The following is a 26,811-nucleotide window of genomic DNA, read 5'->3' as shown; positions in this document are numbered from 1 at the left end:
AAAAGTTAGAATGTAATGTGGAATAAAAATGTTGATGAGCCTACTGCACGTGGCATTCCTAGCCGGTCTCCCATTCAAGTACTTACCACGTCCAATGCAGCTTAACTTCAGTGATTGGACGAGAACTGGTGTGTTCTGCAATGGTTTGGCAGTAGGCTGAATATTCGTCAGAATTGCACGTCGTTTAACGCTTCGGCTAGGCAAAAAATCCCGTGAAAATTTTGGTATGTACGGTGGAATAAAAATGTTGATAAGCCTACTGCACATGGTATTCCCAAACGGTCTCCCATGCAAGTACTAACCACGCCAGATGCAGCTTAACTTCAGTGATCGGACGAGAACTGGTGCATTCTGCAATGGTTTGGCAGTAGGCTGAATGTTCGTCCGAATTGTATGTCATTTAATGCTTCGTCTAGGCAAAAAATCATGGGAAAAATTTAGTATGTAATGTGGAATAAAAATGTTGATGAGCCTACTGCACGTGGTATTCCCAGCCAGTCTCCCATGCAAGTACTAACCACGTCCAGTGGACTTAACTTCAGTGATCGGAGGAGAACTGGTGTTTTCTGCAATGGTTTGGCAGTAGGCTGAATATTCGTCGGAATTGGATGTCATTTAATGCCACGGCTAGGCAACAAATCCCGGGAAAAAGTTAGTATTACGGTGGAATAAAAATGTTGATAATCCTACTGCAGCTGGTATTCCCAGCCGGTCTCACATGCAATTACTTACCATGGCCGATGCAGATTAACTTCAGTGATCAGACGAGAACTGGTGTATTCTGCATTGGTTTGGCAGTAGGCTGAATATTCGTCGGAATTGGATGTCATTTAATGATACGGCTAGGCAAAAAAATCATAGGAAAAAGTTAGTATGTAATATGGAATAAAAATGTTGATAAGCCTACTGCACATGGTATTCCCAGCCAGTCTCCCGTGCTAGTACTAACCACGCCCGATGCAGCTTAACTTGAGTGATCGGACGAGAACTGGTTTATTCTGCAATGGTTTGGCAGTAGGCTGAATATTCGTCGGAATTGGATGTAATTTAATACTTCGGCTAGGCAAAAAATCCCGGGAAAATGTTAGTATGTACGGTGGAATAAAAATGTTCATCAGCCTACTGCACGTGGTATTCCCAGCCCGTCTCCCATGCAAGTACTAACCACGCCCGATGCAGCTTAACTTCAGTGATCGGACGAGAACTGGTGTATTCTGAAATGGTTTGGCAGTAGGCTGAATATTTGTCGGAATTGGATTTCAATTAATGCTTCGGCTAGGCAGAAAATCACGGGAAAAAGATAGTATGTACGGTGGAATAAAAATGTTGATGAGCCTAATGCACGTGGTATTCCCAGCCTGTCTCCCATGCAAGTACTAAACACGCCCGATGCAGCTTAACTTCAGTGATCGGACGAGAACTGGTGTATTCTGCAATACAAATTTTCATCAGCTTCTGCACGTGGTATTCCCAGCCGGTCTCCCATGCAAGTACTAACCATGCCCGATGCAGCTTAACTTCAGTGATCGGACGAGAACTGATGTATTCTGCATTGGTTTGGCAGTAGGCTGAATATTCGTTGGAATTGTATGTCATTTAATGCTACGGCTAGGCAAACAATCATAGGAAAAAGTTAGTATGTAATGTGGAATAAAAATGTTGATGAGCCTACTGCACGTGGTATTCCCAGCCAGTCTCCCATGCAAGTACTAACAACGCCCGATGCAGCTTAACTTCAGTGATCGGACGAGAACTGGTGTATCCTGCAATGGTTTGGCAGTAGGCTGAATATTCGTCGGAATTGGATTTCAATTAATGTTTCGGCTAGGCAAAAAATCAAGGGAAAATGATAGTATGTATGGTGGAATAAAAATGGTGATAAGCCTACTGCACGTGGTATTCCCAGCCGGTCTCCCATGCTAGTACTAACCACGCCCAATTCAGCTTAACTTGAGTGATCGGACGAGAACTGGTTTATTCTGCAATGGTTTGGCAGTAGGCTGAATATTCGTCGGAATTGGATGTAATTTAATACTTCGGCTAGGCAAAAAATCCCGGGAAAATGTTAGTATGTACGGTGGAATAAAAATGTTCATCAGCCTACTGCACGTGGTATTCCCAGCCCGTCTCCCATGCAAGTACTAACCACGCCCGATGCAGCTTAACTTCAGTGATCGGACGAGAACTGGTGTATTCTGCAATGGTTTGGCAGTAGGCTGAATATTTGTCGGAATTGGATTTCAATTAATGCTTCGGCTAGGCAGAAAATCACGGGAAAAAGATAGTATGTACGGTGGAATAAAAATGTTGATGAGCCTAATGCACGTGGTATTCCCAGCCTGTCTCCCATGCAAGTACTAACCACGCCCGATGCAGCTTAACTTCAGTGATCGGACGAGAACTGGTGTATTCTGCAATACAAATTTTCATCAGCTTCTGCACGTGGTATTCCCAGCCGGTCTCCCATGCAAGTACTAACCATGCCGATGCAGCTTAACTTCAGTGATTGGACGAGAACTGATGTATTCTGCATTGGTTTGGCAGTAGGCTGAATATTCGTTGGAATTGTATGTCATTTAATGCTACGGCTAGGCAAAAAATCATAGGAAAAAGTTAGTATGTAATGTGGAATAAAAATGTTGATGAGCCTACTGCACGTGGTATTCCCAGCCAGTCTCCCATGCAAGTACTAACAACGCCCGATGCAGCTTAACTTCAGTGATCGGTCGAGAACTGGTGTATCCTGCAATGGTTTGGCAGTAGGCTGAATATTCGTAGGAATTGGATTTCAATTAATGTTTCGGCTAGGCAAAAAATCAAGGGAAAAAGATAGTATGTATGGTGGATTAAAAATTTTGATAAGCCTACTGCACATGGTATTCCCAGCCGGTCTCCCATGCTAGTACTAACCACGCCCGATGCAGCTTAACTTGAGTGATCGGATGAGAACTGGTTTATTCTGCAATGGTTTGGCAGTAGGCTGAATATTCGTCGGAATTGGATGTAATTTAATACTTCGGCTAGGCAAAAAATCCCGGGAAAATGTTAGTATGTACGGTGGAATAAAAATGTTCATCAGCCTACTGCACGTGGTATTCCCAGCCCGTCTCCCATGCAAGTACTAACCACGCCCGATGCAGCTTAACTTCAGTGATCGGACGAGAACTGGTGTATTCTGCAATGGTTTGGCAGTAGGCTGAATATTTGTCGGAATTGGATTTCAATTAATGCTTCGGCTAGGCAGAAAATCACGGGAAAAAGATAGTATGTACGGTGGAATAAAAATGTTGATGAGCCTAATGCACGTGGTATTCCCAGCCTGTCTCCCATGCAAGTACTAACCACGCCCGATGCAGCTTAACTTCAGTGATCGGACGAGAACTGGTGTATTCTGCAATACAAATTTTCATCAGCTTCTGCACGTGGTATTCCCAGCCGGTCTCCCATGCAAGTACTAACCATGCCCGATGCAGCTTAACTTCAGTGATCGGACGAGAACTGATGTATTCTGCATTGGTTTGGCAGTAGGCTGAATATTCGTCGGAATTGTATGTCATTTAATGCTACGGCTAGGCAAAAAATCATAGGAAAAAGTTAGTATGTAATGTGGAATAAAAATGTTGATGAGCCTACTGCACGTGGTATTCCCAGCCGGTCTCCCATGCTAGTACTAACCACGCCCGATGCAGTGGTTAACTTCAGTGATCAGACGAGAAATAATGTATTCTGCAATGGTTATGCAGTAGGCTGAATATTCGTCGGAATTGGATGTCATTTAATGCTACGGCTAGGCAAAAAATCATAGGAAAAAGTTAGTATGTAATGTGGAATAAAAATGTTGATGAGCCTACTGCACGTGGTATTCCCAGCCGGTCTCCCATGCTAGTACTAACCACGCCCAATGCAGCTTAACTTCAGTGATCGGAGGAGAACTGGAGTTTTCTGCAATGGTTTGGCAGTAGGCAAAATATTCGTCGGAATTGGATGTCATTTAATGCTACGGCTAGGCAACAAATCCCGGGAAAAAGTTAGTATTTCGGTGGAATAAAAATGTTTATAAGCCTACTGCAGGTGGTATTCCCAGCCGGTCTCACATGCAATTACTAACCATGGCCGATGCAGATTAACTTCAGTGATCGGACGAGAAGTGGTGTATTCTGCATTGGTTTTGCAGTAGGCTGAATATTCGTCGGAATTGCATGTCGTTTAACGCTTCGGTAAGGCAAAAAATCCCGGGAAAAAGTTGGTATGTACGGTGGAATAAAAATGTTGAAAAGCCTACTGCTCATGGTATTCCCAGCCGGTCTCCCATGCAAGTACTAACCACGCCCGATGCAGCTTAACTTCAGTGATCAGACGAGAACTGGTGTATTCTGCAATAAAAATGTTCATCAGCCTACTGCACGTGTTATTCGCAGCCGGTCTCCCACGCAAGTACTAACCACGAGCGATGCAGCTTAACTTCAGTGAACGACGAGAACTGGTGTATTCTGCAATGGTTTGGCAGTAGGCTGAATATTCCCCGGAATTGGATGTCATTTAATGCTACGGCTAGGCAAAACATTATGGGAAAAAGTTAGAATGTAATGTGGAATAAAAATGTTGATGAGCCTACTGCACGTGGCATTCCTAGCCGGTCTCCCATTCAAGTACTTACCACGTCCAATGCAGCTTAACTTCAGTGATTGGACGAGAACTGGTGTGTTCTGCAATGGTTTGGCAGTAGGCTGAATATTCGTCAGAATTGCACGTCGTTTAACGCTTCGGCTAGGCAAAAAATCCCGTGAAAATTTTGGTATGTACGGTGGAATAAAAATGTTGATAAGCCTACTGCACATGGTATTCCCAAACGGTCTCCCATGCAAGTACTAACCACGCCAGATGCAGCTTAACTTCAGTGATCGGACGAGAACTGGTGCATTCTGCAATGGTTTGGCAGTAGGCTGAATGTTCGTCCGAATTGTATGTCATTTAATGCTTCGTCTAGGCAAAAAATCATGGGAAAAATTTAGTATGTAATGTGGAATAAAAATGTTGATGAGCCTACTGCACGTGGTATTCCCAGCCAGTCTCCCATGCAAGTACTAACCACGTCCAGTGGACTTAACTTCAGTGATCGGAGGAGAACTGGTGTTTTCTGCAATGGTTTGGCAGTAGGCTGAATATTCGTCGGAATTGGATGTCATTTAATGCCACGGCTAGGCAACAAATCCCGGGAAAAAGTTAGTATTACGGTGGAATAAAAATGTTGATAATCCTACTGCAGCTGGTATTCCCAGCCGGTCTCACATGCAATTACTTACCATGGCCGATGCAGATTAACTTCAGTGATCAGACGAGAACTGGTGTATTCTGCATTGGTTTGGCAGTAGGCTGAATATTCGTCGGAATTGGATGTCATTTAATGATACGGCTAGGCAAAAAAATCATAGGAAAAAGTTAGTATGTAATATGGAATAAAAATGTTGATGAGCCTACTGCACGTGGTATTCCCAGCCAGTCTCCCATGCAAGTACTAACCACGCCCGATGAAGCTTAACTTAAGTGATCGGACAAGAACTGGCGTGTTCTGCAATGGTTTGACAGTAGGCTGGATATTCGTCGGAATTGGATGTAATTTAATACTTCTGCCATGCAAAAAATCCCTGGAAAAAGTTAGTATGTACGGTGGAATAAAAATGTTGATGAGCCTAATGCACGTGGTATTCCCAACCAGTCTCCCATGCAAGTACTAACCACGCCCGATGCAGCTTAACTTCAGTGATCGGACGAGAACTAGTGTATTCTGCAATGAAAATGATCATCAGCCTACTGCACGTGGTATTCCCAGCCGGTCTCACATGCAATTACTAACCATGGCCGATGCAGATTAACTTCAGTGATCGGACGAGAACTGGTGTATTCTGCATTGGTTTGGCAGTAGGCTGAATATTCGTTGGAATTGGATGTCATTTAATGCTACGGCTAGGCAAAAAAATCATAGGAAAACGTTAGTATGTAATGTGGAATAAAAAAGTTGATGAGCCTACTGCACGTGGTATTCCCAGCCAGTCTCCCATGCAAGTACTAACCACGCCCGATGCAGCTTAACTTCAGTGATCCGACAAGAACAGGCGTGTTCTGCAATGGTTTGACAGTAGGCTGGATATTCTTCGGAATTGGATGCAATTTAATACTTCTGCTAGGCAAAAAATCCCGGGAAAAAGTTAGTATGTACGGTGGAATAAAAATGTTGATGAGCCTAATGCACGTGGTATTCTCAACCAGTCTCCCATGCAAGTACTAACCACGCCCGATGCAGCTTAACTTCAGTGATCGGACGAGAACTGGTGTATTCTGCAATAAAAACGTTCATCAGCCTACTGCAAGTGGTATTCGCAGCCGGTCTCCCATGCAAGTACTAACCACGCCCGATGCAGCTTAACTTCAGTGATCGGATGAGAACTGGTGTATTCTGCAATGGTTTGGCAGTAGGCTGAATATTCGCCGGAATTGGATGTCATTTAATGCTACGGCTAGGCAAAAAATTATAGGAAAAAGTTAGTATGTAATGTGGAATAAAAATGTTGATGAGCCTACTGCACGTGGTATTCCCAGCCAGTCTCCCATGCAAGTACTAACCACGTCCAGTGGACTTAACTTCAGTGATCGGAGGAGAACTGGTGTTTTCTGCAATGGTTTGGCAGTAGGCTGAATATTCGTTGGAATTGGATGTCATTTAATGCTACGGCTAGGCATCAAATCCCGGGAAAAAGTTAGTATTACGGTGTAATAAAAATGTTGATAATCCTACTGCAGGTGGTATTCCCAGCCGGTCTTGCGTGCAAGAACTAACCACGCCCGATGCGGCTTAACTTCAGTGATCGGACGATAACTGGTGTATTCTGCAATAAAAATGTTCATCAGCCTACTGCACGTGGTATTCGCAGCCGGTCTCCCATGCAAGTACTAACCACGCCCGATGCAGCTTAACTTCAGTGATAGGACCAGAACTGGTGTATTCTGCAATGGTTTGGCAGTAGGCTGAATATTCGCCGGAATTGGATGTCATTTAATGCTACGGCTAGGCAAAAAATTATAGGAAAAAGTTAGAATGTAATGTGGAATAAAAATGTTGATGAGCCTACTGCACGTGGTATTCCCAGCCGGTCTTGCGTGCAAGAACTAACCACGCCCGATGCGGCTTAACTTCAGTGATCGGACGATAACTGGTGTATTCTGCAATAAAAATGTTCATCAGCCTACTGCACGTGGTATTCGCAGCCGGTCTCCCATGCAAGTACTAACCACGCCCGATGCAGCTTAACTTCAGTGATAGGACCAGAACTGGTGTATTCTGCAATGGTTTGGCAGTAGGCTGAATATTCGCCGGAATTGGATGTCATTTAACGCTTCGGCTAGGCAAAAAATCCCGTGAAAATTTTGGTATGTACGGTGGAATGAAAATGTTGATAAGCCTACTGCACATGGTATTCCCAAACGGTCTCCCATGCAAGTACTAACCACGCCAGATGCAGCTTAACTTCAGTGATCGGACGAGAACTGGTGCATTCTGCAATGGTTTGGCAGTAGGCTGAATGTTCGTCCGAATTGTATGTCATTTAATGCTTCGTCTAGGCAAAAAATCATGGAAAAAATTTAGTATGTAATGTGGAATAAAAATGTTGATGAGCCTACTGCACGTGGTATTCCCAGCCAGTCTCCCATGCAAGTACTAACCACGTCCAGTGGGCTTAACTTCAGTGATCGGAGGAGAACTGGTGTTTTCTGCAATGGTTTGGCAGTAGGCTGAATATTCGTCGGAATTGGATGTCATTTAATGCTACGGCTAGGCAACAAATCCCGGGAAAAAGTTAGTATTACGGTGGAATAAAAATGTTGATAAGCCTACTGCAGGTGGTATTCCCAGCCGGTCTCACATGCAATTACTAACCATGGCCGATGTAGATTAACTTCAGTGATCGGACGAGAACTGGTGTATTCTGCATTGGTTTGGCAGTAGGCTGAATATTCGTCGGAATTGGATGTCATTTAATGCTACGGCTAGGCAAAAAAAAATCATAGGAAAAAGTTAGTATGTAATGTGGAATAAAAATGTTGATGAGCCTACTGCACGTGGTATTCCCAGCCAGTCTCCCATGCAAGTACTAACCATGCCCGATGCAGCTTAACTTCAGTGATCGGACAAGAACTGGCGTGTTCTGCAATGTTTTGACAGTAGGCTGGATATTCGTCGGAATTGGATGTAATTTAATACTTCTGCTAGGCAAAAAATCCCGGGGAAAAGTTAGTATGTACGGTGGAATAAAAATGTTGATGAGCCTAATGCATGTGGTATTCCCAACCAGTCTCCCATGCAAGTACTAACCACGCCCGATGCAGCTTAACTTCAGTGATCGGACGAGAACTGGTGTATTCTGCAATAAAAATGTTCATCAGCCTACTGCACGTGGTATTCCCAGCCGGTCTCCCATGCAAGTACTAACAACGCCCGATGCAGCTTAACTTCAGTGATCAGATGAGAACTGGTGTATTCTGCATTGGTTTGGCAGTAGGCTGAATATTGGTCGGAATTGGATATCATGTAATGCTACGGCTAGGCAAAAAATCATAGGAAAAAGTTAGTATGTAATGTGGAATAAAAATGTTGATGAGCCTACTGCACGTGGTATTTCCAGCCGGTCTCCCATGCTAATACTAACCACGCCCGATGCAGCTTAACTTCAATGATCCGACGAGAACTGGTGTAATCTGCAATGGTTTTGCAGTAGGCTGAATATTCGTCGGAATTGGATGTCATTTAATTTACGGCTAGGCAAAAAATCCCGGGAAAAATTTGGTATGTACGGTGGAATAAAAATGTTGATGAGCTAACTGCACATGGTATTCCCAGCCGGTCTCCCATGCAAGTACTAACCACACCCGATGCAGCTTAACTTCAGTGATCGGACGGGAACTGGTGTATTCTGCAATGGTTTTGAAGTGGGCTGAATATTCATCGGAATTGGATGTCATTTAATGCTACGGCTAGGCAAAAAATCATGGGTAAAAATTAGTATGTAATGTGGAATAAAAATGTTGATGAGCCTACTGCACCTGGTATTCCCAGCCAGTCTCCCATGCTAGTACTAACCACGCCCGATGCAGCTTAACTTCAGTGATTGGAAGAGAACTGGTGTGTTCTGCAATGGTTTGACAGTAGGCTGAATATTCGTCAGAATTGCATGTCGTTTAACGCTTCGGTAAGGCAAAAAATCCCCGGAAAAAGTTGGTATGTACGGTGGAATAAAAATGTTGAGAAGCCTACTGCACATGGTATTCCCAGCCGGTCTCCCATGCAAGTACTAACCACGCCCGATGCAGCTTAACTTCAGTGATCGGAAGAGAACTGGTGTATTCTGCAATGGTTTGGCAGTAGGCTGAATATTCGTCGGAATTGGATTTAATTTAATACTTCGGCAAGGCAACAAATCCCGGGTAAAAGTTAGTATGTACGGTGGAATAAAAATGTTGATAAGCCTACTGCAGGTGGTATTCCCAGCCGGTCTCATATGCAATTACTAACCATGGCCGATGCAGATTAACTTCAGTGATCGGACAGAACTGGTGTGTTCTGCAATGCTTTGACAGTAGGCTGGATATTCGTCGGAATTGGATGTAATTTAATACTTCGGCTAGGCAAAAAATCCCTGGAAAAAGTTAGTATGTACGGTGGAATAAAATTGTTGATGTGCCTAATGCACGTGGTTTTCCCAGCTGGTCTCCCATGCAAGTACTAACCACGCCCGATGCAGCTTAACTTCAGTGATCGGACGAGAACTGGTGTATTCTGCAATAAAAAAAGTTCATCAGCCTACTGCACGTGGTATTCCCAGCCGGTCTCCCATGCAAGTACTAACCACGCCCGTTGCAGCTTAACTTCAGTGATCGGACGAGAACTGGTGCATTCTGCAATGGTTTGGCAGTAGGCAGAATGTTCGTCCGAATTGTATGTCATTTAATGCTTCGTCTAGGCAAAAAATCATGGGAAAAATTTAGTATGTAATGTGGAATAAAAATGTTGATGAGCCTACTGCACGTGGTATTCCCAGCCAGTCTCCCATGCAAGTACTAACCACGTCCAGTGGGCTTAACTTCAGTGATCGGAGGAGAACTGGTGTTTTCTGCAATGGTTTGGCAGTAGGCTGAATATTCGTCGGAATTGGATGTCATTTAATGCTACGGCTAGGCAACAAATCCCGGGAAAAAGTTAGTATTACGGTGGAATAAAAATGTTGATAAGCCTACTGCAGGTGGTATTCCCAGCCGGTCTCACATGCAATTACTAACCATGGCCGATGCAGATTAACTTCAGTGATCAGACGAGAACTGGTGTATTCTGCATTGGTTTGGCAGTAGGCTGAATATTCGTCGGAATTGGATGTCATTTAATGATACGGCTAGGCAAAACAATCGTAGGAAAAAGTTAGTATGTAATATGGAATAAAAATGTTGATGAGCCTACTGCACGTGGTATTCCCAACCGGTCTCCCATGCAAGTACTAACCACGCCCGATGAAGCTTAACTTCAGTGATCGGACAAGAACTGGCATGTTCTGCAATGGTTTGACAGTAGGCTGGATATTCGTCGGAATTGGATGTAATTTAATACTTCTGCCATGCAAAAAATCCCTGGAAAAAGTTAGTATGTACGGTGGAATAAAAATGTTGATGAGCCTAATGCACGTGGTATTCCCAACCAGTCTCCCATGCAAGTACTAACCACGCCCAATGCAGCTTAACTTCAGTGATCGGACGAGAACTAGTGTATTCTGCAATAAAAATGTTCATCAGCCTACTGCACGTGGTATTCCCAGCCGGTCTCACATGCAATTACTAACCACGCCCGATGCAGCTTAACTTCTGTGATCGGACAAGAACTGGTGTATTCTACAATGGTTTGGCAGTAGGCTGAATATTCGTCGGAATTGGATGTAATTTAATACTTCGGCTAGGCAACAAATCCCGAGAAAAAGTTTGTATGTACGGTGGAATAAAAATGTTGATAAGCCTACTGCTCGTGGTATACCCAGCAGGTCTCCCATGTAAGTACTAACCACGTTGATGCAGCTTAACTTCTGTGATCGGACAAGAACAGGCGTGTTCTGCAATGGTTTGACAGTAGGCTGAATATTCGTCTGAATTGTATGTCATTTAATGCTTCGTCTAGGCAAAAAATCCCGGGAAAAAGTTAGTATGTACGGTGGAATAAAAATGTTGAAGAACCTAATGCACGTGGTATTCCCAGCCGGTCTCCCATGCAAGTACTAACCACGCCCAATGCGGCTTAACTTCAGTGATCGGACGAGAACTGGTGTATTCTGCAATAAAAATGTTCATCAGCCTACTGCACGTGGTATTCCCATCCGGTCTCCTATGCAAGTACTAACCAAGCCTGATGCAGCTTAACTTCAGTGATCGGACGAGAACTGGTGTATTCTGCAATGGTTTGGCAGTAGCCTAAATATTCGTCGGAATTGGATGTCATTTAATGCTACGGCTAGGCAAAAAATCATAGGAAAAAGTTACTATGTAATGTGGAATAAAAATGTTGATGAGCCTACTGCACGTGGCATTCCCAGTCGGTCTCCCATTCAAGTACTTACCACGTCCACTGCAGCTTAACTTCAGTGATCGGACGAGAACTGGTGTGTTATGCAATGGTTTGGCAGTAGGCTGAGTATTCATCAGAATTGGATGTCGTTTAACGCTTCGGCGAGGCAAAAAATCGCGGGAAAATGTTGGTATGTACAGTGGAATAAAAATGTTGATAAGTCTACTGCACGTGGTATTTCCAGCCGGTATCCAATGCAAGTACTAACCACGCCCGATGCAGCTTAACTTCAGTGATCGGACGAGAACTGGTGTATTCTGCAATAAAAATATTCATCAGCCTACCGCACGTGGTATTCCCAGCCAGTCTCCCATGCAAGTACTAACCAAGCCTGATGCAGCTTAACTTCAGTGATCGGACGAGAACTGGTGTATTCTGCAATGGTTTGCCTGTAGGCTGAATATTCGTCGGAATTGGATGTCATTTAATGCTACGGCTAGGCAAACAATCATAGGAAAAAGTTAGTATGTAATGTGGAATAAAAATGTTGATGAGCCTACTGCACGTGGCATTCCCAGCCGGTCTCCCATTCAAGTATTTACCACGTCCGATGCAGCTTAACTTCAGTGATGGGACGAGAACTGGTGTGTTATGCAATGGATTGGCAGTAGGCTGAGTATTTGTCAGAATTGGATGTCGTTTAACGCTTCGGCTAGGCAAAAAATCGTGGGAAAATGTTGGTATGTAATGTGGAATAAAAATGTTGATGAGCCTACTGCACGTGGTATTCCCAGCCGGTCTCCCATGCAAGTACTAATCACGCCCGATGCAGCTTAACTTCTGTGATCGGACGAGAACTGGTGAATTATGCAATGGGTTGGCAGTAGTCTGAATATTCGTCGGAATTGGATGTCGTTTATGCTTCGGCTATGCAAAAAATCCCACGAAAAAGTTAGTATGTACGGTGGAATAAAAATGTTGATGATCCTACTGCATGTGGTATTCTCAGCCGGTCTCCCATGCAAGTACTAACCACTTCCAGTGGGCTTAACTTCAGTGATCGGAGGGGAACTGGTGTATTCTGCAATGGTTTGTCATAAGGCTGAATATTCGTCGGAATTTGATGTAATTTAATACTTCGGCTAGGCAAAAAATCCCGGGAAAAAGTTAGAATGTACGGTGGAATAAAAATGTTGATGTGCCTAATGCACATGGTATACCCAGCCGGTCTCCCGTGCAAGTACTAACCAAGCCTGATGCAGCTTAACTTCAGTGATCGGACGAGAACTGGTGTATTCTGCAATGGTTTAGCAGTAGGCTGAATATTCGTCGGAATTGGATGTCATTTAATGCTACGGCTAGGCAAAAAATCATAGGAGAAAGTTAGTATGTAATATGGAATAAAAATGTTGATGAGCCTACTGCACGTGGCATTCCCAGCCGGTCTCCCATTCAAGTACTTACCACGTCCGATGCAGCTTAACTTCAGTGATCGGACGAGAACTGGTGTGTTATGCAATGGTTTGGCAGTAGGCTGAATATTCGTCAGAATTGGATGTCGTTTAACGCTTCGGCTAGGCAAATAATCGCGGGAAAATGTTGGTATGTACGGTGGAATAAAAATGTTGATAAGCCTAATGCACGTGGTATTCCCAGCCGGTCTCCCATGCAAGTACTAACCACGCCAGATGCAGCTTAACTTCAGTGATCGGACGAGAACTGGTGTATTCTGCAATATTTTGGCAGTAGGCTGAATATTCGTCCGAATTGTATGTCATTTAATGCTTCGTCTAGGCAAAAAATCATGGGAAAAAGTTAGTATGTAATGTGGAATAAACATGTTGATGAGCCTACTGCACGTGGTATTCCCAGCCGGTCTCCCATGCAAGTACTAACCACGCCCGATGCAGCTTAACATCAGTGATCGGACGAGAAATGGTGAATTATGCAATGGGTTGGCAGTATGCTGAATATTTGTTCGAATTGTATGTCATTTAATGCTTCGTCTAGGCAAAAAATTATTGGAAAAAGTTAGTATGTAATGTGGAATAAAAATGTTGATGAGCCTACTGCACGTGGTATTCCCAGCCGTTCTCCCGTGCAAGAACTAACCACGCCTGATGCGGCTTAACTTCAGTGATCGGACGAGAACTGGTGTGTTATGCAATGGTTTGGCAGTAGGCTGAGTATTCATCAGAATTGGATGTCGTTTAACGCTTCGGCTAGGCAAAAAATCGCGGGAAAATGTTGGTATGTACGGTGGAATAAAAATTTTGATAAGCCTACTGCACGTGGTATTCCCAGCCGGTCTCCCATGCAAATACTAACCAAGCCTGATGCAGCTTAACTTCAGTGATCGGACGAGAACTGGTGTATTCTGCAATGGTTTGGCAGAAGGCTGAATATTCGTCGGAATTGGATGTCATTTAATGCTACGGCGAGGCAAAAAATCATGGGAAAAATTTAGTATGTAATGTGGAATAAAAATGTTGATGAGCCTACTGCACTTGGTATTCCCAGCCGGCCTCCCATGCAAGTACTAACCACGCCTGATGCAGCTTAACTTCTGTGATCGGACGAGAACTGGAGAATTATGCAATGGATTGGCAGTAGGCTGAATATTCGTCGGAATTGGATGTCGTTTATGCTTCGGCTATGCAAAAAATCCCGCTAAAAAGTTAGTATGTACGGTGTAATAAAAATGTTGATGATCCTACTGCATGTGGTATTCTCAGCCGGTCTCCCATGCAAGTACTAACCACGTCCAGTGGGCTTAACTTCAGTGTTCGGAGGGGAACTGGTGTATTCTGCAATGGTTTGTCATAAGGCTGAATATTCGTCGGAATTTGATGTAATTTAATACTTCGGCTAGGCAAAAAATCCCGGGAAAAAGTTAGAATGTACGGTGGAATAAAAATGTTGATGTGCCTAATGCACATGGTATACCCAGCCGGTCTCCCGTGCAAGTACTAACCAAGCCTGATGCAGCTTAACTTCAGTGATCGGACAAGAACTGGTGTATTCTGCAATGGTTTAGCAGTAGGCTGAATATTTGTCGGAATTGGATGTCATTTAATGCTACGGCTAGGCAAAAAATCATAGGAGAAAGTTAGTATGTAATATGGAATAAAAATGTTGATGAGCCTACTGCACGTGGCATTCCCAGCCGGTCTCCCATTCAAGTACTTACCACGTCCGATGCAGCTTAACTTCAGTGATCGGACGAGAACTGGTGTGTTATGCAATGGTTTGGCAGTAGGCTGAATATTCGTCAGAATTGGATGTCGTTTAACGCTTCGGCTAGGCAAATAATCGCGGGAAAATGTTGGTATGTACGGTGGAATAAAAATGTTGATAAGCCTAATGCACGTGGTATTCCCAGCCGGTCTCCCATGCAAGTACTAACCACGCCAGATGCAGCTTAACTTCAGTGATCGGACGAGAACTGGTGTATTCTGCAATATTTTGGCAGTAGGCTGAATATTCGTCCGAATTGTATGTCATTTAATGCTTCGTCTAGGCAAAAAATCATGGGAAAAAGTTAGTATGTAATGTGGAATAAACATGTTGATGAGCCTACTGCACGTGGTATTCCCAGCCGGTCTCCCATGCAAGTACTAACCACGCCCGATGCAGCTTAACATCAGTGATCGGACGAGAAATGGTGAATTATGCAATGGGTTGGCAGTATGCTGAATATTTGTTCGAATTGTATGTCATTTAATGCTTCGTCTAGGCAAAAAATTATTGGAAAAAGTTAGTATGTAATGTGGAATAAAAATGTTGATGAGCCTACTGCACGTGGTATTCCCAGCCGTTCTCCCGTGCAAGAACTAACCACGCCTGATGCGGCTTAACTTCAGTGATCGGACGAGAACTGGTGTGTTATGCAATGGTTTGGCAGTAGGCTGAGTATTCATCAGAATTGGATGTCGTTTAACGCTTCGGCTAGGCAAAAAATCGCGGGAAAATGTTGGTATGTACGGTGGAATAAAAATTTTGATAAGCCTACTGCACGTGGTATTCCCAGCCGGTCTCCCATGCAAATACTAACCAAGCCTGATGCAGCTTAACTTCAGTGATCGGACGAGAACTGGTGTATTCTGCAATGGTTTGGCAGAAGGCTGAATATTCGTCGGAATTGGATGTCATTTAATGCTACGGCGAGGCAAAAAATCATGGGAAAAATTTAGTATGTAATGTGGAATAAAAATGTTGATGAGCCTACTGCACTTGGTATTCCCAGCCGGCCTCCCATGCAAGTACTAACCACGCCTGATGCAGCTTAACTTCTGTGATCGGACGAGAACTGGAGAATTATGCAATGGATTGGCAGTAGGCTGAATATTCGTCGGAATTGGATGTCGTTTATGCTTCGGCTATGCAAAAAATCCCGCTAAAAAGTTAGTATGTACGGTGTAATAAAAATGTTGATGATCCTACTGCATGTGGTATTCTCAGCCGGTCTCCCATGCAAGTACTAACCACGTCCAGTGGGCTTAACTTCAGTGTTCGGAGGAGAACTGGTGTATTCTGCAATGGTTTGTCATGAGGCTGAATATTCGTCGGAATTTGATGTAAGTTAATACTTCGGCTAGGCAAAAAATCCCGGGAAAAAGTTAGAATGTACGGTGGAATAAAAATGTTGATGAGCATAATGCACATGGTATACCCAGCCGGTCTCCCATGCAAGTACTAACCACGCCCGATGCAGCTTAACTTCAGTGATCGGATGAGAACTGGTGTATTCTGCAATAAAAATGTTCATCAGCCTACTGCACGTGGTATTCTCAGCCGGTCTCCCATGCAAGTACTAACCACGTCCAGTGGGCTTAACTTCAGTGATCGGAGGAGAACTGGTGTATTCTGCAATGGTTTGTCATAAGGCTGAATATTCGTCGGAATTTGATGTAATTTAATATTTCGGCTAGGCAAAAAATCCCGGGAAAAAGTTAGAATGTACGGTGGAATAAAAATGTTGATGTGCCTAATGCACATGGTATACCCAGCCGGTCTCCCGTGCAAGTACTAACCAAGCCTGATGCAGCTTAACTTCAGTGATCGGACGAGAACTGGTGTATTCTGCAATGGTTTGGCAGTAGGCTGAATATTCGTCGGAATTGGATGTCATTTAATGCTACGGCTAGGCAATAAATCATAGGAGAAAGTTAGTATGTAATATGGAATAAAAATGTTGATGAGCCTACTGCACGCGGCATTCCCAGCCGGTCTCCCATGCAAGTACTAACCACGCCAGATGCAGCTTAACTTCAGTGATCGGACGAGAACTGGTGTATTCTGCAATATTTTGGCAGTAGGCTGAATATTCGTTCGAATTGTATGTCATTTAATGCTTCGTCTAGGCAAAAAATCATTGGAAAATGTTAGTATGTAATGTTGAATCAAAATGTTGATGAGCCTACTGCACGTGGTATTCCCAGCCAGTCTCCCGTGCAAGAACTAACCACGCCCGATGCGGCTTAACTTCAGTGATCGGACGAGAACTGGTGTGTTATGCAATGGTTTGGCAGTAGGCTGAGCATTCGTCAGAATTGGAGTCGTTTAACGCTTCGGCTAGGCAAAAAATCGCGGGAAAATGTTGGTATGTACGGTGGAATAAAAATTTTCATAAGCCTACTGCACGTGGTATTCCCAGCCGGTCTCCCATGCAAATACTAACCAAGCCTGATGCAGCTTAACTTCAGTGATCGGACGAGAACTGGTGTATTCTGCAATGGTTTGGCAGAAGGCTGAATATTCGTCGGAATTGGATGTCATTTAATGCTACGGCGAGGCAAAAAATCATGGGAAAAATTTAGTATGTAATGTGGAATAAAAATGTTGATGAGCCTACTGCACGTGATATTCCCAGCCGGTATCCCATGCAAGTACTAACCACGCCTGATGCAGCTTAACTTCTGTGATCGGACGAGAACTGGAGAATTATGCAATGGGTTGGCAGTAGGCTGAATATTCGTCGGAATTGGATGTCGTTTATGCTTCGGCTATGCAAAAAATCCCGCTAAAAAGTTAGTATGTACGGTGTAATAAAAATGTTGATGATCCTACTGCATGTGGTATTCTCAGCCGGTCTCCCATGCAAGTACTAACCACGTCCAGTGGGCTTAACTTCAGTGATCGGAGGAGAACTGGTGTATTCTGCAATGGTTTGTCATGAGGCTGAATATTCGTCGGAATTTGATGTAAGTTAATACTTCGGCTAGGCAAAAAATCCCGGGAAAAAGTTAGAATGTACGGTGGAATAAAACTGTTGATGAGCAGAATGCACATGGTATACCCAGCCGGTCTCCCATGCAAGTACTAACCACGCCCGATGCAGCTTAACTTCAGTGATCGGACGAGAACTGGTGTATTCTGCAATAAAAATGTTCATCAGCCTACTGCACGTGGTATTCTCAGCCGGTCTCCCATGCAAGTACTAATCACGCCCGATGCAGCTTAAATTCAGTGATCGAACAAGAACTGGTGTGTTCAGCAATGGTTTGACAGTAGGCTGTATATTCGTCGGAATTGTATGTAATTCAATACTTCGGCTAGGCAAAAAATCCCGGGAAAACGTTAGTATGTAATGTGGAAAAAAAATGTTGATGAGCCGACTGAACGTGGTATTCCCAGCCGGTCTCCCGTGCAAGAACTAACCACGCCCGATGCGCTTTAACTTCAGTGATCGGACGAGAACTGGTGTATTCTGCAATGGCCTGGCAGTAGGCTGAATATTTGTCGGAATTGGATTTCAATCAATGCTTCGGCTAGGCAAAAAATCACAGGGGAAAAAGATAGTATGTACGGTGGAATAAAAATGTTGAGAAGCCTACTGCATGTGGTATTCCCAACAGGTCTCCCAAGCAAGTACTAAACACGCCCGATGCAGCTTAACTTCCGTGATCGGACAAGAACTGGTGTATTCTGCAATGGTTTGGCAGTAGGCTGAATATTCGTCGGAATTGGATGTCATTTATTGCTACGGCTAGGCAAAAAATCATAGGAGAAAGTTAGTATGTAATGTGGAATAAAAATGTTGATGAGCCTACTGCACGTGGCATTCCCAGCCGGTCTCCCATTCAAGTACTTACCTAGTCCGATGCAGCTTAACTTCAGTGATCGGACGAGAACTGGTGTATTCTGCAATGGTTTGTCATAAGGCTGAATATTCGTCGGAATTTGATGAAATTTAATATTTCGGCTAGGCAAAAAATCCCGGGAAAAAGTTAGAATGTACGGTGGAATAAAAATGTTGATGTGCCTAATGCACATGGTATACCCAGCCGGTCTCCCGTGCAAGTACTAACCAAGCCTGATGCAGCTTAACTTCAGTGATCGGACGAGAACTGGTGTATTCTGCAATGGTTTGGCAGTAGGCTGAATATTCGTCGGAATTGGATGTCATTTAATGCTACGGCTAGGCAATAAATCATAGGAGAAAGTTAGTATGTAATATGGAATAAAAATGTTGATGAGCCTACTGCACGCGGCATTCCCAGCCGGTCTCCCATGCAAGTACTAACCACGCCAGATGCAGCTTAACTTCAGTGATCGGACGAGAACTGGTGTATTCTGCAATATTTTGGCAGTAGGCTGAATATTCGTTCGAATTGTATGTCATTTAATGCTTCGTCTAGGCAAAAAATCATTGGAAAATGTTAGTATGTAATGTTGAATCAAAATGTTGATGAGCCTACTGCACGTGGTATTCCCAGCCAGTCTCCCGTGCAAGAACTAACCACGCCCGATGCGGCTTAACTTCAGTGATCGGACGAGAACTGGTGTGTTATGCAATGGTTTGGCAGTAGGCCGAGCATTCGTCAGAATTGGAGTCGTTTAACGCTTCGGCTAGGCAAAAAATCGCGGGAAAATGTTGGTATGTACGGTGGAATAAAAATTTTGATAAGCCTACTGCACGTGGTATTCCCAGCCGGTCTCCCATGCAAATACTAACCAAGCCTGATGCAGCTTAACTTCAGTGATCGGACGAGAACTGGTGTATTCTGCAATGGTTTGGCAGAAGGCTGAATATTCGTCGGAATTGGATGTCATTTAATGCTACGGCGAGGCAAAAAATCATGGGAAAAATTTAGTATGTAATGTGGAATAAAAATGTTGATGAGCCTACTGCACGTGATATTCCCAGCCGGTATCCCATGCAAGTACTAACCACGCCTGATGCAGCTTAACTTCTGTGATCGGACGAGAACTGGAGAATTATGCAATGGGTTGGCAGTAGGCTGAATATTCGTCGGAATTGGATGTCGTTTATGCTTCGGCTATGCAAAAAATCCCGCTAAAAAGTTAGTATGTACGGTGTAATAAAAATGTTGATGATCCTACTGCATGTGGTATTCTCAGCCGGTCTCCCATGCAAGTACTAACCACGTCCAGTGGGCTTAACTTCAGTGATCGGAGGAGAACTGGTGTATTCTGCAATGGTTTGTCATGAGGCTGAATATTCGTCGGAATTTGATGTAAGTTAATACTTCGGCTAGGCAAAAAATCCCGGGAAAAAGTTAGAATGTACGGTGGAATAAAACTGTTGATGAGCAGAATGCACATGGTATACCCAGCCGGTCTCCCATGCAAGTACTAACCACGCCCGATGCAGCTTAACTTCAGTGATCGGACGAGAACTGGTGTATTCTGCAATAAAAATGTTCATCAGCCTACTGCACGTGGTATTCTCAGCCGGTCTCCCATGCAAGTACTAATCACGCCCGATGCAGCTTAAATTCAGTGATCGAACAAGAACTGGTGTGTTCAGCAATGGTTTGACAGTAGGCTGTATATTCGTCGGAATTGTATGTAATTCAATACTTCGGCTAGGCAAAAAATCCCGGGAAAACGTTAGTATGTAATGTGGAAAAAAAATGTTGATGAGCCGACTGAACGTGGTATTCCCAGCCGGTCTCCCGTGCAAGAACTAACCACGCCCGATGCGCTTTAACTTCAGTGATCGGACGAGAACTGGTGTATTCTGCAATGGCCTGGCAGTAGGCTGAATATTTGTCGGAATTGGATTTCAATCAATGCTTCGGCTAGGCAAAAAATCACAGGGGAAAAAGATAGTATGTACGGTGGAATAAAAATGTTGAGAAGCCTACTGCATGTGGTATTCCCAACAGGTCTCCCAAGCAAGTACTAAACACGCCCGATGCAGCTTAACTTCTGTGATCGGACAAGAACTGGTGTATTCTGCAATGGTTTGGCAGTAGGCTGAATATTCGTCGGAATTGGATGTCATTTATTGCTACGGCTAGGCAAAAAATCATAGGAGAAAGTTAGTATGTAATGTGGAATAAAAATGTTGATGAGCCTACTGCACGTGGCATTCCCAGCCGGTCTCCCATTCAAGTACTTACCTAGTCCGATGCAGCTTAACTTCAGTGATCGGACGAGAACTGGTGTGATATGCAATGGTTTGGCAGTAGGCTGAGTATTCGTCAGAATTGCATGTCGTTTAACGCTTTGGCTAGGCAAAAATTCGTGGGAAAATGTTGGTATGTACGGTGGAATAAAAATGTTGATAAGCCTACTGCACGTGGTATTCCCAGCCGGTCTCCCATGCAAGTACTAACCACGCCAGATGCAGCTTAACTTCAGTGATCGGACGAGAACTGGTGTATTCTGCAATAGTTTGGCGGTAGGCTGAATATTCGTCCGAATTGTATGTCATTTAATGCTTCGTCTAGGCAAATAATCATGGGAAAAAGTTAGTATGTACGGTGGAATAAAAATGTTGATGATTCTACTGCATGTGGTATTCTCAGCCAGTCTCCCATGCAAGTACTAACCAAGTCCAGTGGGCTTAACTTCAGTGATCAGAGGAGAACTGGTGTATTCTGCAATGGTTTGTCATGAGGCTGAATATTCGTCGGAATTTGATGTAATTTAATACTTCGGCTAGGCAAAAAATCCCGGGAAAAAGTTAGAATGTACGGTGGAATAAAAATGTTGATGAGCCTAATGCACATGGTATTCCCAGCCGGTCCCCCATGCAAGTACTAACCACGCCCGATGCAGCTTAAATTCAGTGATCGAACGGGAACTGGTGTGTTCTGCAATGGTTTGACAGTATGCTGAATATTCGTCGGAATTGCATGTCGTTTAACGCCTCGACGAGGCATAAAATCCGGGGGGAAAATTTGGCATGTACGGAGGAATAAAAATGTAGATATGCCTACTACACGTGGTATTCCCAGCCAGTCTCCCAGGCAAGTATTAACCACGCCCGATGCAGCTTAACTTCAGAGATTGGACGAGAACTGGTGTATTCTGCAATGGTTTGGCAGTAGTCTGAATATTCGTTGGAATTGGATGTAATTTAATACTTCGGCTAGGCAAAAAATCCCGGGAAAACGTTAGTATGTAATGTGGAATAAAAATGTTGATGAGCCGACTGAACGTGGTATTCCCAGCCGGTCTCCCATGCAAGTATTAACCACGCCAGATGCGCCTTAACTTCAGTGATCGGACGAGAACTGGTGTATTCTGCAATGGTTTGGCAGTAGGCTGAATATTTGTCGGAATTGGATTTCAATCAATGCTTCGGCTAGGCAAAAAATCACGGGGGAAAAAAGATAGTATGTTCGGTGGAATAAAAATGTTGAGAACCCTACTGCATGTGGTATTCCCAGCAGGTCTCCCAAGCAAGTACTAGACACGCCCGATGCAGCTTAACTTCTGTGATCGGACGAGAACTGGTGTATTCTACAATGGTTTGGCAGTAGGCTGAATATTCGTCGGAATTGGATGTAATTTAATACTTCGGCTAGGCAACAAATCCCGGGAAAAACTTTGTATGTACGGTGGAATAAAAATGCTGATAAGCCTACTGCTCGTGGTATTCCCAGCAGGTCTCCCATGCAAGTACTAACCACGCCGATGCAGCTTAACTTCTGTGATCGGACGAGAACTGGTGTATTCTACAATGGTTTGGCAGTAGGCTGAATATTCGTCGGAATTGGATGTAATTTAATACATCGGCTAGGCAAAAAATCATAGGAAAAAGTTAATATGTACGGTGGAATAAAAATGTTGATGAGCCTAATGCATGTGGTATTCCCAGCCGGTCTCCCATGCAAGTACTAACCACGCCCGATGGAGCTTAACTTCTGTGATCGGACGAGAACTGGTGTATTCTACAATGGTTTGGCAGTAGGCTGAATATTCGTCCGAATTGTATGTCATTTAATGCTTCGTCTAGGCAAAAAATCATAGGAAAAAGTTAATATGTACGGTGGAATAAAAATGTTGATGAGCCTAATGCACATGGTATTCCCAGCCGGTCCCCCATGCAAGTACTAACCACGCCCGATGCAGCTTAAATTCAGTGATCGAACGGGAACTGGTGTGTTCTGCAATGGTTTGACAGTATGCTGAATATTCGTCGGAATTGCATGTCGTTTAACGCCTCGACGAGGCATAAAATCCGGGGGGAAAATTTGGCATGTACGGAGGAATAAAAATGTAGATATGCCTACTACACGTGGTATTCCCAGCCAGTCTCCCAGGCAAGTATTAACCACGCCCGATGCAGCTTAACTTCAGAGATTGGACGAGAACTGGTGTATTCTGCAATGGTTTGGCAGTAGTCTGAATATTCGTTGGAATTGGATGTAATTTAATACTTCGGCTAGGCAAAAAATCCCGGGAAAACGTTAGTATGTAATGTGGAATAAAAATGTTGATGAGCCGACTGAACGTGGTATTCCCAGCCGGTCTCCCATGCAAGTATTAACCACGCCAGATGCGCCTTAACTTCAGTGATCGGACGAGAACTGGTGTATTCTGCAATGGTTTGGCAGTAGGCTGAATATTTGTCGGAATTGGATTTCAATCAATGCTTCGGCTAGGCAAAAAATCACGGGGGAAAAAAGATAGTATGTTCGGTGGAATAAAAATGTTGAGAACCCTACTGCATGTGGTATTCCCAGCAGGTCTCCCAAGCAAGTACTAGACACGCCCGATGCAGCTTAACTTCTGTGATCGGACGAGAACTGGTGTATTCTACAATGGTTTGGCAGTAGGCTGAATATTCGTCGGAATTGGATGTAATTTAATACTTCGGCTAGGCAACAAATCCCGGGAAAAACTTTGTATGTACGGTGGAATAAAAATGCTGATAAGCCTACTGCTCGTGGTATTCCCAGCAGGTCTCCCATGCAAGTACTAACCACGCCGATGCAGCTTAACTTCTGTGATCGGACGAGAACTGGTGTATTCTACAATGGTTTGGCAGTAGGCTGAATATTCGTCGGAATTGGATGTAATTTAATACATCGGCTAGGCAAAAAATCATAGGAAAAAGTTAATATGTACGGTGGAATAAAAATGTTGATGAGCCTAATGCATGTGGTATTCCCAGCCGGTCTCCCATGCAAGTACTAACCACGCCCGATGGAGCTTAACTTCTGTGATCGGACGAGAACTGGTGTATTCTACAATGGTTTGGCAGTAGGCTGAATATTCGTCCGAATTGTATGTCATTTAATGCTTCGTCTAGGCAAAAAATCATAGGAAAAAGTTAGTATGTAACGTGGAATAAAAATGTTGATGAGCCTACTGCACGTGGTATTCCCAGCCGGTCTCCCGTGCAAGAACTAACCACGCCCTGTGCGGCTTAACTTCAGTCATCGGACGAGAACTGGTGTATTCTGCGATAAAAATGTTCATCAGCCTACTGCACGTGGTGTTCCCAGCCGGTCTCCCATGCAAGTACTAACCAAGCCTGATGCAGCTTAACTTCAGTCATCGGACAAGAACTGGTGTATTCTGCAATGGTTTGGCAGTAGGCTGAATATTCGTCGGAATTGGATGTCATTTATTGCTACGGCTAGGCAAAAAATCATAGGAAAAAGTTAGTATGTAATGTGGAATAAAAATGTTGATGAGCCTACTGCATGTGGTATTCCCAGCCGGTCTCCCGTGCAAGAACTAACCACGCCCTGTGCGGCTTAACTTCAGTCATCGGACGAGAACTGGTGTATTCTGCAATAAAAATGTTCATCAGCCTACTGCACGTGGCATTCCCAGCCGGTCTCCCATTCAAGTACTTACCACGTCCGATGCTGCTTAACTTCAGTGATCGGACGAGAACTGGTGTGTTATGCAATGGTTTGGCAGTAGGCTGAGTATTCGTCAGAATTGCATGTCGTTTAACGCTTTGGCTAGGCAAAAATTCGTGGGAAAATGTTGGTATGTACGGTGGAATAAAAATGTTGATAAGCCTACTGCACGTGGTATTCCCAGCCGGTCTCCCATGCAAGTACTAACCACGCCTAATGCAGCGTAACTTCAGCGATCGGACGAGTACTGGTGTATTCAGCAATGGTTTGGCAGTAGGCTGAATATTCGTTCGAATTGTATGTCATTTAATGCTTCGTCTAGGCAAAAAATCATCGGAAAAAGTTAGTATGTACGGTGGAATAAAAATGTTGATGATTCTACTGCATGTGGTATTCTCAGCTGGTCTCCCATGCAAGTACTAACAACGTCCAGTGGGCTTAACTTCAGTGATCAGAGGAGAACTGGTGTATTCTGCAATGGTTTGTCATGAAGCTGAATATTCGTCGGAATTTGATGTAATTTAATACTTCGGCTATGCAAAAAATCACGGGAAAAAGATAGTATGTATGGTGGAATAAAAATGTTGATAAGCCTACTGCACGTGGTATTCCAAGCAGGTCTCCTATGCAAGTACTAACCACGCCCGATGCAGCTTAACTTCAGTGATCGGACGAGAACTGCTGTATTCTACAATGTTTTGGCAGTAGGCTGAATATTCGTCGGAATCGGATGTAATTTAATACTTCGGCTAGGCAAAAAATCCCGGGAAAAAGTTAGTATTTACGGTGGAATAAAAATGTTGATGAGCCTAATGCACGTGGTATTCCCAGCCGGTCTCCCATGCATGTACTGGCCACGCCCGATGCACCTTAACTTCAGTGATCGGACAAGAACTGGTGTATTCTGCAATGGTTTGGCCGTAGGCTGAATATTCGTCGGAATTGGATTTCAATTAATTTTTCGGCTCGGCAAAAAAATCAGGAAAAAAGATAGTATGTACGGTGGAATAAAAATGTTGATAAGCCTACTGCACGTGGTATTCCCAGCAGGTCTCCTATGCAAGTACTAACCACGCCCGATGCAGCTTAACTTCAGTGATCGGACGAGAACTGGTGTATTCTACAATAGTTTGGCAGTAGGCTGAATATTCGTCCGAATTGTATGTCATTTAATGCTTCGTCTAGGCAAAAAATCATGGGAAAAAGTTAGTATGTACGGTGGAATAAATATGTTGATGATCCTACTGCATGTGGTATTCTCAGCCGGTCTCCCATGCAAGTACTAACCACGTCCAGTGGTCTTAACTTCAGTGATCAGAGGAGAACTGGTGTATTCTGCAATGGTTTGTCATGAGGCTGAATATTCGTCGGAATTTGATGTAATTTAATACTTCGGCTAGGCAAAAAATCCCGGGAAAAAGTTAGAATGTACGGTGGAATAAAAATGTTGATGAGCCTAATGCACATGGTATTCCCAACCGGTCTCCCATGCAAGTACTAACCACGCCCGATGCAGCTTAACTTCAGCGATCGGACGGGTACTGGTGTATTCTGCAATGGTTTGGCAGTAGGCTGAATATTCGTTCGAATTGTATGTCATTTAATGCTTCGTCTAGGCAAAAAATCATCGGAAACAGTTAGTATGTAATGTGGAATAAAAATGTTGATGAGCCTACTGCACGTGGTATTCCCAGCCGGTCTCCCGTGCAAGAACTAACCACGCCCGATGCGGCTTAACTTCAGTGATCGGACGAGAACTGGTGTATTCTGCAATAAAAATGTTCATTAGCCTACGGCACGTGGTATTCTCAGCCGTTCTCCCATGCAAGTACTATCCACACCCGATGCAGCTTAAATTCAGTGATCGAACGGGAACTGGTGTGTTCTGCAATGGTTTGACAGTAGGCTGAATATTCGTCGGAATTGCATGTAGTTTAACGCCTCGGCTAGGCAAAAAATCCGGGGGGAAATTTGGCATGTACGGAGGAATAAAAATGTAGATAAGCCTACTACACGTGGTATTCCCAACCGGTCTCCCATGCAAGTATTAACCACGCCCGATGCAGCTTAACTTCAGTGATCGGACGAGAACTGCTGTATTCTACAATGTTTTGGCAGTAGGCTGAATATTCGTCAGAATTG

The 26,811-nt window shown here is 43.9% G+C and overlaps 88 pseudogenes; all 88 read right to left on the bottom strand.

Moving 5' to 3' along the window:
- Window positions 1-37: 37 nt before the first annotated feature.
- Window positions 38-157, bottom strand: LOC146725978 (5S ribosomal RNA; annotated as a pseudogene).
- A 96-nt stretch (window positions 158-253) lies between these two features.
- LOC146725977 (5S ribosomal RNA) lies at window positions 254-373 on the bottom strand (annotated as a pseudogene).
- Window positions 374-469: 96 nt separating this feature from the next.
- LOC146725976 (5S ribosomal RNA) lies at window positions 470-588 on the bottom strand (annotated as a pseudogene).
- A 312-nt stretch (window positions 589-900) lies between these two features.
- Window positions 901-1,020, bottom strand: LOC146725975 (5S ribosomal RNA; annotated as a pseudogene).
- A 96-nt stretch (window positions 1,021-1,116) lies between these two features.
- On the bottom strand, window positions 1,117-1,236 carry LOC146725974 (5S ribosomal RNA; annotated as a pseudogene).
- Window positions 1,237-1,449: 213 nt separating this feature from the next.
- Window positions 1,450-1,569, bottom strand: LOC146725973 (5S ribosomal RNA; annotated as a pseudogene).
- Window positions 1,570-1,665: 96 nt separating this feature from the next.
- Window positions 1,666-1,785, bottom strand: LOC146725972 (5S ribosomal RNA; annotated as a pseudogene).
- A 96-nt stretch (window positions 1,786-1,881) lies between these two features.
- Window positions 1,882-2,001, bottom strand: LOC146725971 (5S ribosomal RNA; annotated as a pseudogene).
- A 96-nt stretch (window positions 2,002-2,097) lies between these two features.
- LOC146725970 (5S ribosomal RNA) lies at window positions 2,098-2,217 on the bottom strand (annotated as a pseudogene).
- Window positions 2,218-2,645: 428 nt separating this feature from the next.
- On the bottom strand, window positions 2,646-2,765 carry LOC146725969 (5S ribosomal RNA; annotated as a pseudogene).
- Window positions 2,766-2,861: 96 nt separating this feature from the next.
- Window positions 2,862-2,981, bottom strand: LOC146725968 (5S ribosomal RNA; annotated as a pseudogene).
- Window positions 2,982-3,077: 96 nt separating this feature from the next.
- LOC146725967 (5S ribosomal RNA) lies at window positions 3,078-3,197 on the bottom strand (annotated as a pseudogene).
- A 213-nt stretch (window positions 3,198-3,410) lies between these two features.
- LOC146725966 (5S ribosomal RNA) lies at window positions 3,411-3,530 on the bottom strand (annotated as a pseudogene).
- Window positions 3,531-3,844: 314 nt separating this feature from the next.
- On the bottom strand, window positions 3,845-3,964 carry LOC146725965 (5S ribosomal RNA; annotated as a pseudogene).
- Window positions 3,965-4,393: 429 nt separating this feature from the next.
- LOC146725964 (5S ribosomal RNA) lies at window positions 4,394-4,512 on the bottom strand (annotated as a pseudogene).
- A 96-nt stretch (window positions 4,513-4,608) lies between these two features.
- Window positions 4,609-4,728, bottom strand: LOC146725963 (5S ribosomal RNA; annotated as a pseudogene).
- Window positions 4,729-4,824: 96 nt separating this feature from the next.
- Window positions 4,825-4,944, bottom strand: LOC146725962 (5S ribosomal RNA; annotated as a pseudogene).
- A 96-nt stretch (window positions 4,945-5,040) lies between these two features.
- Window positions 5,041-5,159, bottom strand: LOC146725961 (5S ribosomal RNA; annotated as a pseudogene).
- A 312-nt stretch (window positions 5,160-5,471) lies between these two features.
- Window positions 5,472-5,591, bottom strand: LOC146725960 (5S ribosomal RNA; annotated as a pseudogene).
- A 214-nt stretch (window positions 5,592-5,805) lies between these two features.
- LOC146725959 (5S ribosomal RNA) lies at window positions 5,806-5,925 on the bottom strand (annotated as a pseudogene).
- A 97-nt stretch (window positions 5,926-6,022) lies between these two features.
- LOC146725958 (5S ribosomal RNA) lies at window positions 6,023-6,142 on the bottom strand (annotated as a pseudogene).
- A 214-nt stretch (window positions 6,143-6,356) lies between these two features.
- Window positions 6,357-6,476, bottom strand: LOC146725957 (5S ribosomal RNA; annotated as a pseudogene).
- A 96-nt stretch (window positions 6,477-6,572) lies between these two features.
- On the bottom strand, window positions 6,573-6,691 carry LOC146725956 (5S ribosomal RNA; annotated as a pseudogene).
- A 213-nt stretch (window positions 6,692-6,904) lies between these two features.
- LOC146725955 (5S ribosomal RNA) lies at window positions 6,905-7,024 on the bottom strand (annotated as a pseudogene).
- A 214-nt stretch (window positions 7,025-7,238) lies between these two features.
- On the bottom strand, window positions 7,239-7,358 carry LOC146725954 (5S ribosomal RNA; annotated as a pseudogene).
- Window positions 7,359-7,454: 96 nt separating this feature from the next.
- Window positions 7,455-7,574, bottom strand: LOC146725953 (5S ribosomal RNA; annotated as a pseudogene).
- Window positions 7,575-7,670: 96 nt separating this feature from the next.
- Window positions 7,671-7,789, bottom strand: LOC146725952 (5S ribosomal RNA; annotated as a pseudogene).
- Window positions 7,790-8,103: 314 nt separating this feature from the next.
- LOC146725951 (5S ribosomal RNA) lies at window positions 8,104-8,223 on the bottom strand (annotated as a pseudogene).
- Window positions 8,224-8,437: 214 nt separating this feature from the next.
- On the bottom strand, window positions 8,438-8,557 carry LOC146725950 (5S ribosomal RNA; annotated as a pseudogene).
- A 96-nt stretch (window positions 8,558-8,653) lies between these two features.
- LOC146725949 (5S ribosomal RNA) lies at window positions 8,654-8,773 on the bottom strand (annotated as a pseudogene).
- A 95-nt stretch (window positions 8,774-8,868) lies between these two features.
- Window positions 8,869-8,988, bottom strand: LOC146725948 (5S ribosomal RNA; annotated as a pseudogene).
- A 96-nt stretch (window positions 8,989-9,084) lies between these two features.
- LOC146725947 (5S ribosomal RNA) lies at window positions 9,085-9,204 on the bottom strand (annotated as a pseudogene).
- Window positions 9,205-9,300: 96 nt separating this feature from the next.
- LOC146725946 (5S ribosomal RNA) lies at window positions 9,301-9,420 on the bottom strand (annotated as a pseudogene).
- A 430-nt stretch (window positions 9,421-9,850) lies between these two features.
- LOC146725945 (5S ribosomal RNA) lies at window positions 9,851-9,970 on the bottom strand (annotated as a pseudogene).
- A 96-nt stretch (window positions 9,971-10,066) lies between these two features.
- On the bottom strand, window positions 10,067-10,185 carry LOC146725944 (5S ribosomal RNA; annotated as a pseudogene).
- Window positions 10,186-10,497: 312 nt separating this feature from the next.
- On the bottom strand, window positions 10,498-10,617 carry LOC146725943 (5S ribosomal RNA; annotated as a pseudogene).
- A 214-nt stretch (window positions 10,618-10,831) lies between these two features.
- LOC146725942 (5S ribosomal RNA) lies at window positions 10,832-10,951 on the bottom strand (annotated as a pseudogene).
- Window positions 10,952-11,380: 429 nt separating this feature from the next.
- On the bottom strand, window positions 11,381-11,500 carry LOC146725941 (5S ribosomal RNA; annotated as a pseudogene).
- A 96-nt stretch (window positions 11,501-11,596) lies between these two features.
- On the bottom strand, window positions 11,597-11,716 carry LOC146725940 (5S ribosomal RNA; annotated as a pseudogene).
- Window positions 11,717-11,930: 214 nt separating this feature from the next.
- Window positions 11,931-12,050, bottom strand: LOC146725939 (5S ribosomal RNA; annotated as a pseudogene).
- Window positions 12,051-12,146: 96 nt separating this feature from the next.
- Window positions 12,147-12,266, bottom strand: LOC146725938 (5S ribosomal RNA; annotated as a pseudogene).
- A 96-nt stretch (window positions 12,267-12,362) lies between these two features.
- On the bottom strand, window positions 12,363-12,482 carry LOC146725937 (5S ribosomal RNA; annotated as a pseudogene).
- Window positions 12,483-12,792: 310 nt separating this feature from the next.
- Window positions 12,793-12,912, bottom strand: LOC146725936 (5S ribosomal RNA; annotated as a pseudogene).
- Window positions 12,913-13,008: 96 nt separating this feature from the next.
- LOC146725935 (5S ribosomal RNA) lies at window positions 13,009-13,128 on the bottom strand (annotated as a pseudogene).
- Window positions 13,129-13,224: 96 nt separating this feature from the next.
- Window positions 13,225-13,344, bottom strand: LOC146725934 (5S ribosomal RNA; annotated as a pseudogene).
- A 96-nt stretch (window positions 13,345-13,440) lies between these two features.
- LOC146725933 (5S ribosomal RNA) lies at window positions 13,441-13,560 on the bottom strand (annotated as a pseudogene).
- A 96-nt stretch (window positions 13,561-13,656) lies between these two features.
- On the bottom strand, window positions 13,657-13,776 carry LOC146725932 (5S ribosomal RNA; annotated as a pseudogene).
- A 96-nt stretch (window positions 13,777-13,872) lies between these two features.
- LOC146725931 (5S ribosomal RNA) lies at window positions 13,873-13,992 on the bottom strand (annotated as a pseudogene).
- A 96-nt stretch (window positions 13,993-14,088) lies between these two features.
- Window positions 14,089-14,208, bottom strand: LOC146725930 (5S ribosomal RNA; annotated as a pseudogene).
- A 526-nt stretch (window positions 14,209-14,734) lies between these two features.
- LOC146725929 (5S ribosomal RNA) lies at window positions 14,735-14,854 on the bottom strand (annotated as a pseudogene).
- A 96-nt stretch (window positions 14,855-14,950) lies between these two features.
- LOC146725928 (5S ribosomal RNA) lies at window positions 14,951-15,070 on the bottom strand (annotated as a pseudogene).
- Window positions 15,071-15,166: 96 nt separating this feature from the next.
- Window positions 15,167-15,286, bottom strand: LOC146725927 (5S ribosomal RNA; annotated as a pseudogene).
- Window positions 15,287-15,382: 96 nt separating this feature from the next.
- Window positions 15,383-15,502, bottom strand: LOC146725926 (5S ribosomal RNA; annotated as a pseudogene).
- Window positions 15,503-15,598: 96 nt separating this feature from the next.
- On the bottom strand, window positions 15,599-15,718 carry LOC146725925 (5S ribosomal RNA; annotated as a pseudogene).
- A 96-nt stretch (window positions 15,719-15,814) lies between these two features.
- On the bottom strand, window positions 15,815-15,934 carry LOC146725924 (5S ribosomal RNA; annotated as a pseudogene).
- A 643-nt stretch (window positions 15,935-16,577) lies between these two features.
- On the bottom strand, window positions 16,578-16,697 carry LOC146725923 (5S ribosomal RNA; annotated as a pseudogene).
- Window positions 16,698-16,793: 96 nt separating this feature from the next.
- On the bottom strand, window positions 16,794-16,913 carry LOC146725922 (5S ribosomal RNA; annotated as a pseudogene).
- Window positions 16,914-17,009: 96 nt separating this feature from the next.
- On the bottom strand, window positions 17,010-17,129 carry LOC146725921 (5S ribosomal RNA; annotated as a pseudogene).
- Window positions 17,130-17,224: 95 nt separating this feature from the next.
- LOC146725920 (5S ribosomal RNA) lies at window positions 17,225-17,344 on the bottom strand (annotated as a pseudogene).
- A 96-nt stretch (window positions 17,345-17,440) lies between these two features.
- Window positions 17,441-17,560, bottom strand: LOC146725919 (5S ribosomal RNA; annotated as a pseudogene).
- A 428-nt stretch (window positions 17,561-17,988) lies between these two features.
- On the bottom strand, window positions 17,989-18,108 carry LOC146725918 (5S ribosomal RNA; annotated as a pseudogene).
- Window positions 18,109-18,422: 314 nt separating this feature from the next.
- Window positions 18,423-18,542, bottom strand: LOC146725917 (5S ribosomal RNA; annotated as a pseudogene).
- Window positions 18,543-18,638: 96 nt separating this feature from the next.
- LOC146725916 (5S ribosomal RNA) lies at window positions 18,639-18,758 on the bottom strand (annotated as a pseudogene).
- A 96-nt stretch (window positions 18,759-18,854) lies between these two features.
- On the bottom strand, window positions 18,855-18,974 carry LOC146725915 (5S ribosomal RNA; annotated as a pseudogene).
- A 96-nt stretch (window positions 18,975-19,070) lies between these two features.
- Window positions 19,071-19,190, bottom strand: LOC146725914 (5S ribosomal RNA; annotated as a pseudogene).
- Window positions 19,191-19,286: 96 nt separating this feature from the next.
- LOC146725913 (5S ribosomal RNA) lies at window positions 19,287-19,406 on the bottom strand (annotated as a pseudogene).
- Window positions 19,407-19,501: 95 nt separating this feature from the next.
- On the bottom strand, window positions 19,502-19,621 carry LOC146725912 (5S ribosomal RNA; annotated as a pseudogene).
- A 96-nt stretch (window positions 19,622-19,717) lies between these two features.
- LOC146725911 (5S ribosomal RNA) lies at window positions 19,718-19,837 on the bottom strand (annotated as a pseudogene).
- Window positions 19,838-20,265: 428 nt separating this feature from the next.
- Window positions 20,266-20,385, bottom strand: LOC144352997 (5S ribosomal RNA; annotated as a pseudogene).
- A 314-nt stretch (window positions 20,386-20,699) lies between these two features.
- Window positions 20,700-20,819, bottom strand: LOC144353016 (5S ribosomal RNA; annotated as a pseudogene).
- A 96-nt stretch (window positions 20,820-20,915) lies between these two features.
- LOC146725910 (5S ribosomal RNA) lies at window positions 20,916-21,035 on the bottom strand (annotated as a pseudogene).
- A 96-nt stretch (window positions 21,036-21,131) lies between these two features.
- LOC144353007 (5S ribosomal RNA) lies at window positions 21,132-21,251 on the bottom strand (annotated as a pseudogene).
- A 311-nt stretch (window positions 21,252-21,562) lies between these two features.
- On the bottom strand, window positions 21,563-21,682 carry LOC146725909 (5S ribosomal RNA; annotated as a pseudogene).
- A 532-nt stretch (window positions 21,683-22,214) lies between these two features.
- Window positions 22,215-22,334, bottom strand: LOC146725908 (5S ribosomal RNA; annotated as a pseudogene).
- Window positions 22,335-22,430: 96 nt separating this feature from the next.
- Window positions 22,431-22,549, bottom strand: LOC146725907 (5S ribosomal RNA; annotated as a pseudogene).
- Window positions 22,550-22,645: 96 nt separating this feature from the next.
- LOC146725906 (5S ribosomal RNA) lies at window positions 22,646-22,765 on the bottom strand (annotated as a pseudogene).
- Window positions 22,766-22,861: 96 nt separating this feature from the next.
- LOC146725905 (5S ribosomal RNA) lies at window positions 22,862-22,981 on the bottom strand (annotated as a pseudogene).
- Window positions 22,982-23,513: 532 nt separating this feature from the next.
- Window positions 23,514-23,633, bottom strand: LOC146725904 (5S ribosomal RNA; annotated as a pseudogene).
- A 96-nt stretch (window positions 23,634-23,729) lies between these two features.
- Window positions 23,730-23,848, bottom strand: LOC146725903 (5S ribosomal RNA; annotated as a pseudogene).
- Window positions 23,849-23,944: 96 nt separating this feature from the next.
- Window positions 23,945-24,064, bottom strand: LOC146725902 (5S ribosomal RNA; annotated as a pseudogene).
- A 214-nt stretch (window positions 24,065-24,278) lies between these two features.
- Window positions 24,279-24,398, bottom strand: LOC146725901 (5S ribosomal RNA; annotated as a pseudogene).
- Window positions 24,399-24,612: 214 nt separating this feature from the next.
- On the bottom strand, window positions 24,613-24,732 carry LOC146725900 (5S ribosomal RNA; annotated as a pseudogene).
- A 96-nt stretch (window positions 24,733-24,828) lies between these two features.
- On the bottom strand, window positions 24,829-24,948 carry LOC146725899 (5S ribosomal RNA; annotated as a pseudogene).
- A 311-nt stretch (window positions 24,949-25,259) lies between these two features.
- Window positions 25,260-25,379, bottom strand: LOC146725898 (5S ribosomal RNA; annotated as a pseudogene).
- Window positions 25,380-25,691: 312 nt separating this feature from the next.
- Window positions 25,692-25,811, bottom strand: LOC146725897 (5S ribosomal RNA; annotated as a pseudogene).
- Window positions 25,812-26,122: 311 nt separating this feature from the next.
- LOC146725896 (5S ribosomal RNA) lies at window positions 26,123-26,242 on the bottom strand (annotated as a pseudogene).
- A 214-nt stretch (window positions 26,243-26,456) lies between these two features.
- LOC146725895 (5S ribosomal RNA) lies at window positions 26,457-26,576 on the bottom strand (annotated as a pseudogene).
- Window positions 26,577-26,672: 96 nt separating this feature from the next.
- On the bottom strand, window positions 26,673-26,792 carry LOC146725894 (5S ribosomal RNA; annotated as a pseudogene).
- Between the last annotated feature and the right edge of the window lie 19 nt (window positions 26,793-26,811).

The sequence above is a fragment of the Saccoglossus kowalevskii genome, unplaced genomic scaffold (assembly GCF_978046115.1).
Source record: "Saccoglossus kowalevskii unplaced genomic scaffold, keSacKowa6.1 SCAFFOLD_110, whole genome shotgun sequence".
Classification (NCBI taxonomy): Eukaryota; Metazoa; Hemichordata; class Enteropneusta; family Harrimaniidae; genus Saccoglossus; species Saccoglossus kowalevskii.
The sequence above is the reverse complement of the archived record's forward strand: the minus strand, read 5'-3'. Positions and strand labels throughout refer to the sequence as shown.